The following is a 10,019-nucleotide window of genomic DNA, read 5'->3' on the forward strand; positions in this document are numbered from 1 at the left end:
TACAAAGAGAAATGCATCCTCTTCCAATAATTGATGATGTGCTGCCTGTCAAAGGCTAAAATATTCTCTAAATTTGATCTTAGGAATGGCTACGCAAGTTGCTAGAAAGATGTAGGAATCAAGGCATCAAGTTAAACACTTGCAAGACTGAACTGAGAAAGTCTGAGATATCTTTTTTAGGTCATAAGATTTTAAAGATGGACTAAAGCCTGACCCTAATAAAATAGCTTCAATTGTCAACATGAAAGCCCCACAAAATGTGGTGGAGGTACAGAGACTCACTGGTATGGTTAACTACTTAGCAAGGTTTCTACCCCAATTATCTGACATACTGGAACCCATTCGTCGTCTAACCAACAAAGACGTGGATTGGCAGTGGGGACCAGTTCAAGACACAGCGCTAGCACAGGTCAAACAGTCGGTGACTTCTGCCCCAGTTCTCACTTACTACGAGCAGACTAAATCACTTGTTTAACAGTGTGATGCAAGTCAGACAGGTTTAGGTGCAGCACTGATGCAGGATGGTAAACCCATTTCTTATGCCAGCAGAGCCTTGAACCCTACAGAGACTAGATATACTCAGATAGAAAAGGAAATGTTAGCAGTTGTTGTTGGACTTACCAAGTTTCACCAATATACTCTTGGAAGAATGACTAAAGTAGTGAGTGACCACAAACCTTTGCAATCAATCATCCAGAAGCCTCTTGATCAAGCTCCAAAGCATTTGCAAGGAATGCTACTCAAAGCTTTTCAGTATAACTTAGAATTAGAATACTTGCCAGGTAAAGACATGCACATAGCAGATTTGCTGTCCAGGCAACATCTACCAAATAATGAAGGCAGTCAAATGTTTGAAAGCATTAACATGATATCCCTTTTGCCCATTAGATCTGAACATCTAGAGAAAATAAAGCGAGCAACTGTGGATGATGAGACAATGACTTTGCTTTTACAGACAATAATCACAAGATAGCCTGAGACAAAAGATGACATTGCAAATCAATTATTGCCATATTTCAACTCTAGATGTGAGCTATCTGCACAAGATGGTCTCATATTCAAAGGAGAAAGGGTTGCCATTCCTCATGCACTGCACGGCAAGATCAAGAAGGCAATCCATTCCTCCCATACGGGAGTGGAAGCATGTCTAAGGCGAGCAAGAGAATGTGTTTACTGGCCAAGCATGAATGCTGAAATTAAAGAATATATTTCCCAATCTGAAACATGTCTTAAGTTCAACAACAAACAGCAGAGAGAAACTCTACTGTCACATGAAGTAGCTGACAGACCATGGGAGAGTAGGAGTAGACTTATTTGAGTTGGGAATCAACACTTCCTTGTGACTGTGGACCACTTCAGTAACTTTTAGGAAATTGATGTGTTAACTTCTGTCAATACAATAGCAGTCATCAAGAAGTTAAAAGCTCATTTTACTAGATATGGCATACCATCAGTTTTGATTAGTGACCACAATTCATTAGCAAAGAGTTCAGTGATTTTGCAGTCCAATATGATTTTCAAGTTGAACACAGGACATCAAGCCCCAAATATCCCCAGTCCAATGGAATGGCTGAATCTGCTGTAAAGACAGCCAAGAGTTTGATTAAGAAAGCACGAGCAAGTAAAAGTGATCCTTATTTAGCCATTTTAGACTACAGAAATACCTCATCTCAAGACATGAAATTGAGTCCCGTACAGCGTAGTTTAGGTAGAAAGACGAGAACACTACTACCCATGACAGCTGAGATCCTAAAACCAAATGGAATTGATGTTTCATTAGAAAAGAAGAAAAGACTGAAGAACCTGAAAAGTGCATGGTACTATGACAAGGTAGCAAAAGATCTCACACCACTGAGTGAAGGTGATGCAGTTAAGATCCAACCAACCTCATTAGGCGACTCGGTGTGGAGACAAGGTATAGTTCACAAACGGTTAGATGAGAGATCATATGACATTGAGACTGACTTAGGAATTCTTAGACGTAACAGACAACATCTCAGAAAGACTAATGAACAGAATTTAAATGATGTCATAGCTCGCTAGCTCAAAATTTTGTGGGTCAATGTTTTTAGCTGAATATATGTTTCAAAGCGGAATTTAGTGAGGATTCTTATGGTATCCTCAAAATCCTCATACGCCTATTAGTTCCCGAGTTACACCAAGAAAACTGTATTTTTTTTCTCTCCCGTCAGAGTAGGCTAAAAACAAAAAATCACTCAAAGCTCCTCATCTACGCTCCTTAGAAAGGTTGCCATATGTTACCATTAAGAAACTTATCCCAACAAATGACGCTCCTAAATTTGACGCATTTTCACCGAAAACTTCATTTTTAATCAATTTTTTAAAGTTTATGACGTGAGAGGGTTAAGGAATATAAATGTATTAAATATTTGCTCAAATGCAAACAATGTATCACATACGAATTGCTTTAAGTTTTTTAAAGAAAAGGGATGTGACAAAATTCAATACAGTCACCTCTCGATTAACACGAGTTTATATAATGCGTTTTTGATTTAACACGAGTTTATATTTAAGGAGATACGATTAACTAACACGATAGTTTCAATTTAATGCGCGTTTAATCGATGACGTCACACTCGATGACACGCGCACCCACGCTACTTCTGGCAGGAACCGCACTGAAACGCTCTGTTTCTCCTCAGTCTGAAGCTAGCCCACACTGTGAGTGGAATGTTTCTCTGGAATGCACTCCATTTTCACCTCTACTATAGCACCCAAGTGTCCTTCCACCTCCTCACAGGAAAGTGCTGCCAAGAAGTCAAGAAAGACTCTCACCATTGAAATAGTATAGTGGCGATCGCTGCTCATTGGTAATGATCAAAACAAAGAAAAGTGACTGTGAAAACGGCCCTAAATCCCAATATTTTACATTTAAAATCCTTGATACTTACTGGTACTGGCCAGAACTGGTCCTTCTTAGAGACTCAAGGCTACTGCTTTGAGGAGTAAACAAACATGGCGGAAACTGGCGGAGGGGTAACGTGTATAAAGTTTGTACGTGCGTACCGCCGGGAACAGCAACAAATGGACCTTCCAAGGCCCAGCAAACACTCAAATTAATTAATAATATACTGGATGTATGTGGATATACATATGAATATTAACACAAAGGGGAGAAACGAAAATTCACTAATACTTGACGGCGGGGTGGCAGACGAGCAGTGCGGTGTTCTTACCTTTCACGGGTACAGTAAACACTGATGCCACTGGCTGAGCGCAGTGTTGCCAAACTATCGTACTCATCGCATTGCATTTTTTCGTAGTTTCTGAAAAATTGGAAGCCAATTTTTCAGTGATTTTGCCTTCCTCCCCCCAAAACACCAGTTCCCCACAGTTTCCCATGGGCCGAATTCACAAAGGCTTAGTTCGTAGTTTTGGGCCCTTAGTGCGTAGTTTTGAGAACATTGAGATTCACAAAGCTCGCGCGGTAATAACTACCAACTAATCAATGATGTCACGGGTTAGTGCGCGGATTTACAAAGCTCTATTGCGCTCTGTGTGACGCTAAATATGTTGTTAAATAACTACTGCCTCGGGGGTGTAGTAAACGCTAACAATATTATCATATTTACGTATAAATGCTTATAAATCGCATTTTTCAACTTGAAATATAACTTTGCGAGTAGAGGAAGCCCATTTTTTTTTATAAAATGATGAAATCTACACCCTTTGAGAGGTATATGATAAGTGTGGGTGGTATGGCAACACCGACGCCCGGCCGGGGGATTGCCAGACCTCCCTCCTCCTTCATCTTCCTACCTCCTCATCCATTCATCCATCCATCTCTTGCCCCTCCGTGGAGGGACCATGGACCTTTGTCGGGTGACAGCTAGCCCATGAGTTGGGCTGCAGATATGGCAAGACAGTCTTAATTTTCCCTCGTTCCTTCCTTCCGTCCTTCATTCCTGTCTGCCTCTATATCTGTCCCATATTTCTCTTTGCTTTCTTCCTGCCTCAATCTCCTCCGTATCTTCTTTTTCTTCATCTTAAGCATGTTCGTCGGTAACAAGACATCGAACGGCAAAGTTACCTTGACGTAAATGTGCAGCAAACAATTAAATAATTAAATTCGTAGATTATGATTTAGGGCTGCTTTCACAGTCGTCTGATACACACCCTAACCAAAGGCCCTACCATCCTGGTAGCAGCCATTACCATCGCCTTGATCTGCTTTCACAGTCGCTGTTTTCGTGGTATCGGCGACTACCAGCGTGGTGACAGTCATGAGAAGACGAAGGCGCGTGATTCGGCAGTGTTGGTATGCTGGAGTGGGGGGAAATGCAGCTGAGTGGAGGATTATGAAGGATAAATGTGAAAACTAAACATACAAAGAGTAAACGTGAAGAATAAATATAAAGAATAACTGAGAAGAATAGATATGATGAAAAAATGTGGAGTGTCTAGCTGTAATACACCGCTCAAATCTGCCGATAGCCTAATATTTCCTAGGGATAATAGGTGAAAATTTATTTAATAATGGTGACAAGTGATAAAGTTCTATTATCTAGCAGATGTCAGCAAGAGTCTCTTCACCTGTATATATTCATTACATTTGTTCATTATTCACACTTATTTAGCAGGCTTCACATTTATTCATTATATAACATGCCTGATTTCGTTATATGTATGCCCTATGCATATACATACATATGAGGCTATCTAGAATAATACGAGAGTTTGACCAAGAAGGCATAACAAGTGAATAATGGTGACATGTATTAAAGTCCTCCCTTCTCCTTTATTGTGCATTTTGCAACAATAAACATTCAGTCAATCAAACTGAAATTCTCAGTAGGACGTTTACTGTCACCAAGTGAAGTGAGTTCATGTCATTCAAAGTCTTCTAATTGTTTTCTCATATTACCATTGAAGCCGTGCAACGTGTTGCTGTATAGTGTAATATTTTTTTACATCCATTTAAAGAAATAATATAACCACTTGAGGGCAAGAATTTGTACTATTTACTAATTAATGTCATTGGTAAGCACCATTGGGGAGCCCCCGCAGCTACCAGAGGTTCCAATCTCTGGTACTGATGCAAACAAACAGCGCCGCGAAAGACGACTGTGAAAGCAGATTTCTTGTTGGTAGCGCCGATCGCCGCTCATTGGTAATGATCAAAACAAACAAACGTGACTGTGAAAGCGGATTTCTTGTTGGAAGCGCCGATCGCCGCTCATTGGTAATGATCAAAACAAACAAACGTGACTGTGAAAGCGGATTTCTTGTTGGTAGCGCCGATCGCCGCTCATTGGTAATGATCAAAACAAACAAACGTGACTGTGAAAGCGGCCCTTAGTACAGTTTGCCTTAAAAGGAAGAAAAATGGGAAAAGAGAATGGGTTTCTTGAACCAGCAGCTGGAGGGGGCTCCCTAGGATTGGCTGACGGTTCTGTAAACGTGCTTGCGATTCGCTGCAAGGCCAATGACGTCATCAACCAATCAGCGGCCTTGCTGACTTAGCGCGCCTCTAACTACCATCTAAGGTTTGCTTTGTGAATCTGACACTAACATCGGTCGCTAAATCAATAGTGCGTAGTTATGTTACTTCGTAGTTAGTGAGTATGTTTGTGAATTCCGCCCCAGGCTTGTGTTGGGGGGTAGGGGGGGCTGGAGTGGCGGAGGGGGAGGTGGACTTCTTGTAAAGAATACCCCATGCAGCCTTAGTGAGGGAAGCATTCTCAGAAGGCTAAAGATGAAGGCGTGCAGAGGCTTTTTACAATTACCGCTTCCCTTCACTCCCTGCCAACAATTTTTGGCACAGGACTCACTATATCCATGAGGCGTTAGGGCCGCTTTCGCAGTCATTTTATTTGTTTTGATCGTTACCATTGGCAGCGATCGACGCTATAATTTTCCATGTGAAACTGTAGCAAGCCACCGCTGAAATCGTCGCGTACTCTCCTCCAGTGAGACAAAGAAAATGGTGTGGCAGCACAGGCTCAATAAGTGAATGTTTTAATGTTCTTGTCTCTTGTATTGCGTCTCAATTGTTTATCTATTGTTACTCGTTTATCTTCTACTGTCTGTCCTCGTCCTGCTATACACTCCTTCTACACATTGTTCATTACACACACCAACATTTATATCTCACTTAAACTAAACAACATTCATACACACACATACACACACAAACACCTTTTCTATGTGTTTTGTTTGTCCTTACGACCTGTGTATATTTTTATGAATAAATAACCCTGACGGATTTTGACTTTATCTATCCGTGAACCGATTAGCACTCAGAACACTCGCTACCACTTACAAAACTGCCCTATGGGGAAGTGGCGGCTGCAGAGGGAGAGAGAGGTGTTGAAAGAGTGTGGCAAGGTGCGGGTGTAATGCGGGGAAAACTGAGAAATCAATAACCTGAAATAACTGATGTGTTGCTTGTGAATCAGGTGGTTACGAACTGTAAGACAGACAGACGAACCAGATGTGGAGCTGGTGGCGGGACTACGCCTCAGCCGAAGGTGCCGAATGATCATTAGTTAGTTTTTTTTTTGACGGAGGAGGGAGGAGCCGTATTTTTCACCGGTATTAAGTGAGAGAACCAGTTGCTTTGGAACTCCTTCTAAAGTGGTGGAAGAGGCCCAAATGTATGTTAGCTAAACCACCGATAAATTTCACTAGCCTCTGGCTAGCCTGAGGGCAGAGGGGGGAGGTGAGAAGCCGACGGTGTGAACGAGTCTCCATCACACACCGCCTTGACCTCACCCCACAAGTACGTTGAACCCAGCTCCTAGGGACCAAGCTTGTTAATGTGTTATCTTGATACAATGTTAATGTTACTTATAAGAGTTGAAATCACACACTGCCTCGACCTCACCCCACAGGTTCCCTAGCTACTGAAACCTCCCACCAAAACAAATGCAGGCTATGCCTTTTCACTGGTGTTCTAATGTGATTCTGTTGATTTCTCGACCTCATTTGAAATGCATATTAGTCGATTTCATGCTCCCCCACCCAAAAATCCCGTGTTCCCACAGGTCCCCCAAGATCGTTTAGGGCAGGGGATAGGCATAACTTGAAAAGAGGCATAACTCGAAAAGTAGACATTTGCGACGGAAATGAGGTACAAAATTGTGCAATTCACTACATCTATCACCAGAAAAACATGAACCAGGTGAGAAAATCAGGTAAATGTTCAGAGTTGCCCATCTCAAAATTTGATACACTGGCTATTTATTTCAGGCCTAAATATTGTGCTTTTTCATTTGGAGATAGTTTTTTCCTTCAGAAACTACTAAAAGGTGACTTATTGCAATTTCATCATCCGCCGCCACAGCCGCAAAATAGCTCGCAGAGGGTTTAGGGTGGGGGAACATATTTAAACTATCCCAACAGAACTTTACGACCTAACAGCTAAAGGGGGGCTTCGCCTTCCTCGACCCCCTGCGCCCCCACTGGAACCCCCCACACGTGTATATGCAACTTATTTCTGCGAGGAGGTATTTCTCGCAACACCGGCTGCGCCACCGCCTTGCCCATCACCAGAGCAGTCAAATATGGCGCGCGTAAACAGTGGTAGCCGTAATTATTTCATAAAACTAGAGAAATACAACAGTAGTAGGTAGAACACCGTAGAATTAATCTAACCTTACCAGGCGAGTGTGGGCCAAATTACTGAGAGTCGTACGTTATCCCTCCAACGCCCTGGGCCCACAACACCGCGGTAAATCTTAAGAATCACCACTCCACCCCCTCCACCACCCCAGCCCCCCCAATCCCCCAAGACAAGCCTGGGGAACTGTGGGGAACCGGGGTATTGGGGGGGGGAGCCCATATCACTGAAAAATGGCCTTCCAAAATTTCCCTAGAAAAATCCCTAAATCAGGAAAAATTCCCTAGTCTCGAAAGTAGGGAAAATCCCTACCGTATACTCACATGCGTGGGCTAATCGCTAACCAAGCATACCATCACTAACCACCCCAAAACAGCCCTGAGCCATGACTCAAAGTCATCCGGGACTCGGGCTGAACAGGCCCGGGCTATACCTGGCCCTCAGCACGGCAGCCGTTGGGCTGCGTGTTCTAAAAAAAATAATAACCACGCGTGGTGGACCTGGTCTCACATGCGTGGGCTAGTCGCTAACCAAGCATACCATCGCTAACCAAGCGTACCATCGCTAACCAAGCGTACCATCGCTAACCAAGCATACCAGCGCTAACCAAGCGTACCGTTGCTAAACAAGCGTACCGTCGCTAACCAAACGTTTGTAGAAAAAAATATATGAAAACCAAGTGATGCTTCATACGGTAGGTAATGAATGCGAGCTATTTTGCGGCGGCGGCGTTAGCTCGATTAATCCCTTTAGGGAGCTGTGGTTTTGGTGGTCGTTAGCTCGATTAATCCCTGTAGGGAACAGTGGTTTTGGTGGTGGACGGCCAAATCACTGAAAAATGGGCTTTCAAAATGTCCCTACAAAAATCCCCAAAATCGGGAAAAATCCCTAGTCTCTAAAGAAAGGAAATTCCCTAACGTATACTCTCGTAATCTATTCCTATATAACGTAGTAGCTGCTGCAGCGGGTCTGTTGACGAGTGTAGGGCGTGCAATTGGATGGTCAGCGTAGTTGAACCCCCACCCCACCACCCCAATCGTAGTCGAGCAACTCTTGGGAAATGTCATGTTTCATAATTACATATGGTACAATACTGACGGTTAACCCGTCCACTTCTTGTAGGTTGATGCTAGATAATTTTTACCTAGTAGTTTAAGGTACAAAATAAAACAGATTTGTGACAGCTGTCATCCAGATCGAACTGACGCTCCTGCTGTTAACTGACGCGGGAGTGACCTACCGACTGCTACGTATGACCCTGGCCTCCATTTTACTCAAATTCCACTATAAGTATCGCGCATTGAACAATATCCGTTTGTTTTCTGACACGTGCTTGTCACACCATGTTACACTTGACACGCCCGTGTCTTTGTTGGATCAGGTACTGGGATAGTAATCGGTCCTTTTGTCAACCTACATGCACACCAATAAAGAGGTTAAATGCTCAGTTAACACTTACCGAAAGGTAAAGTAGACGGATATTTTGAGGGAGTGAGTGTCGGGCCTTCCATCCATTATGGCGGCTTGAAAACAACTGACTTCAGGAACCCACCGTTAGGTGCCGCCGCTGATACCCTCGCGTAGTAACATTTTACGAATGTATCAGAAAATACAAATAGCTGCGGCATTAGTTGCTTTAATATAGAGAAAAAAATAACGTAAAACTCTTAAAAGACCGTTTTTTTGTCCGAAATCATTATAATCCATGCGCATTTTGGATATTACTGACTTAGGAACTAGTTTGTATAGTGGGCAGTATAGAGTTTGTATAGCAAGGCAGGTATGAGGCTCAGTCTGTGTAAAGAGGTGCTTGTGAAACAATAACAATGGACTTAGAAAATCCAAGCCACCAAACTCTATAATTAAAGAGGCTTGCCCCCCTGGCCCCTCCCCAAGGTAAAACGGTGTCGGGCCATCTCGGCCCATCGCTGTCTCGGCCCATTTCAAACGCCAACTCGGCCCATTTATATGACCAAGTCGGACCATTATCTCCACCAACTCGGACCATCTGTACAAGCTATACACCATTGTCTTTAAGAGACTTTTTGCATAAGGGTGAACTAATTTAATCCAATAATCACTCACTTACCATCGCAATTAGCAGTGATATGTAAAATTTTTAGTGATAAAGATAATAATAATAATAATAATAATAATAATAATAATAATAATAATAATTATTATTATTATTATTAATATTAATATTATTATTATTATTATTATTATTATTATTATTATTACTATTATTATTACACACACCCACACCCAGACACACTGCACACACGCTTGTCGCCTTATCTCCCATCCCATCCCTCCTCCCTCCCTTCCTCCCAGACTCTCCCTCCCAGTCCTTCCCTTCTCCCTCCCTGCTATCTCCTCTTTCCTTTCCTCCAACCCCACCCTCCTTCCTCACACACACACACACACAAATATATAA

The sequence above is a fragment of the Eriocheir sinensis genome, unplaced genomic scaffold (assembly GCF_024679095.1).
Source record: "Eriocheir sinensis breed Jianghai 21 unplaced genomic scaffold, ASM2467909v1 Scaffold652, whole genome shotgun sequence".
Taxonomy (NCBI): Eukaryota; Metazoa; Arthropoda; class Malacostraca; order Decapoda; family Varunidae; genus Eriocheir; species Eriocheir sinensis.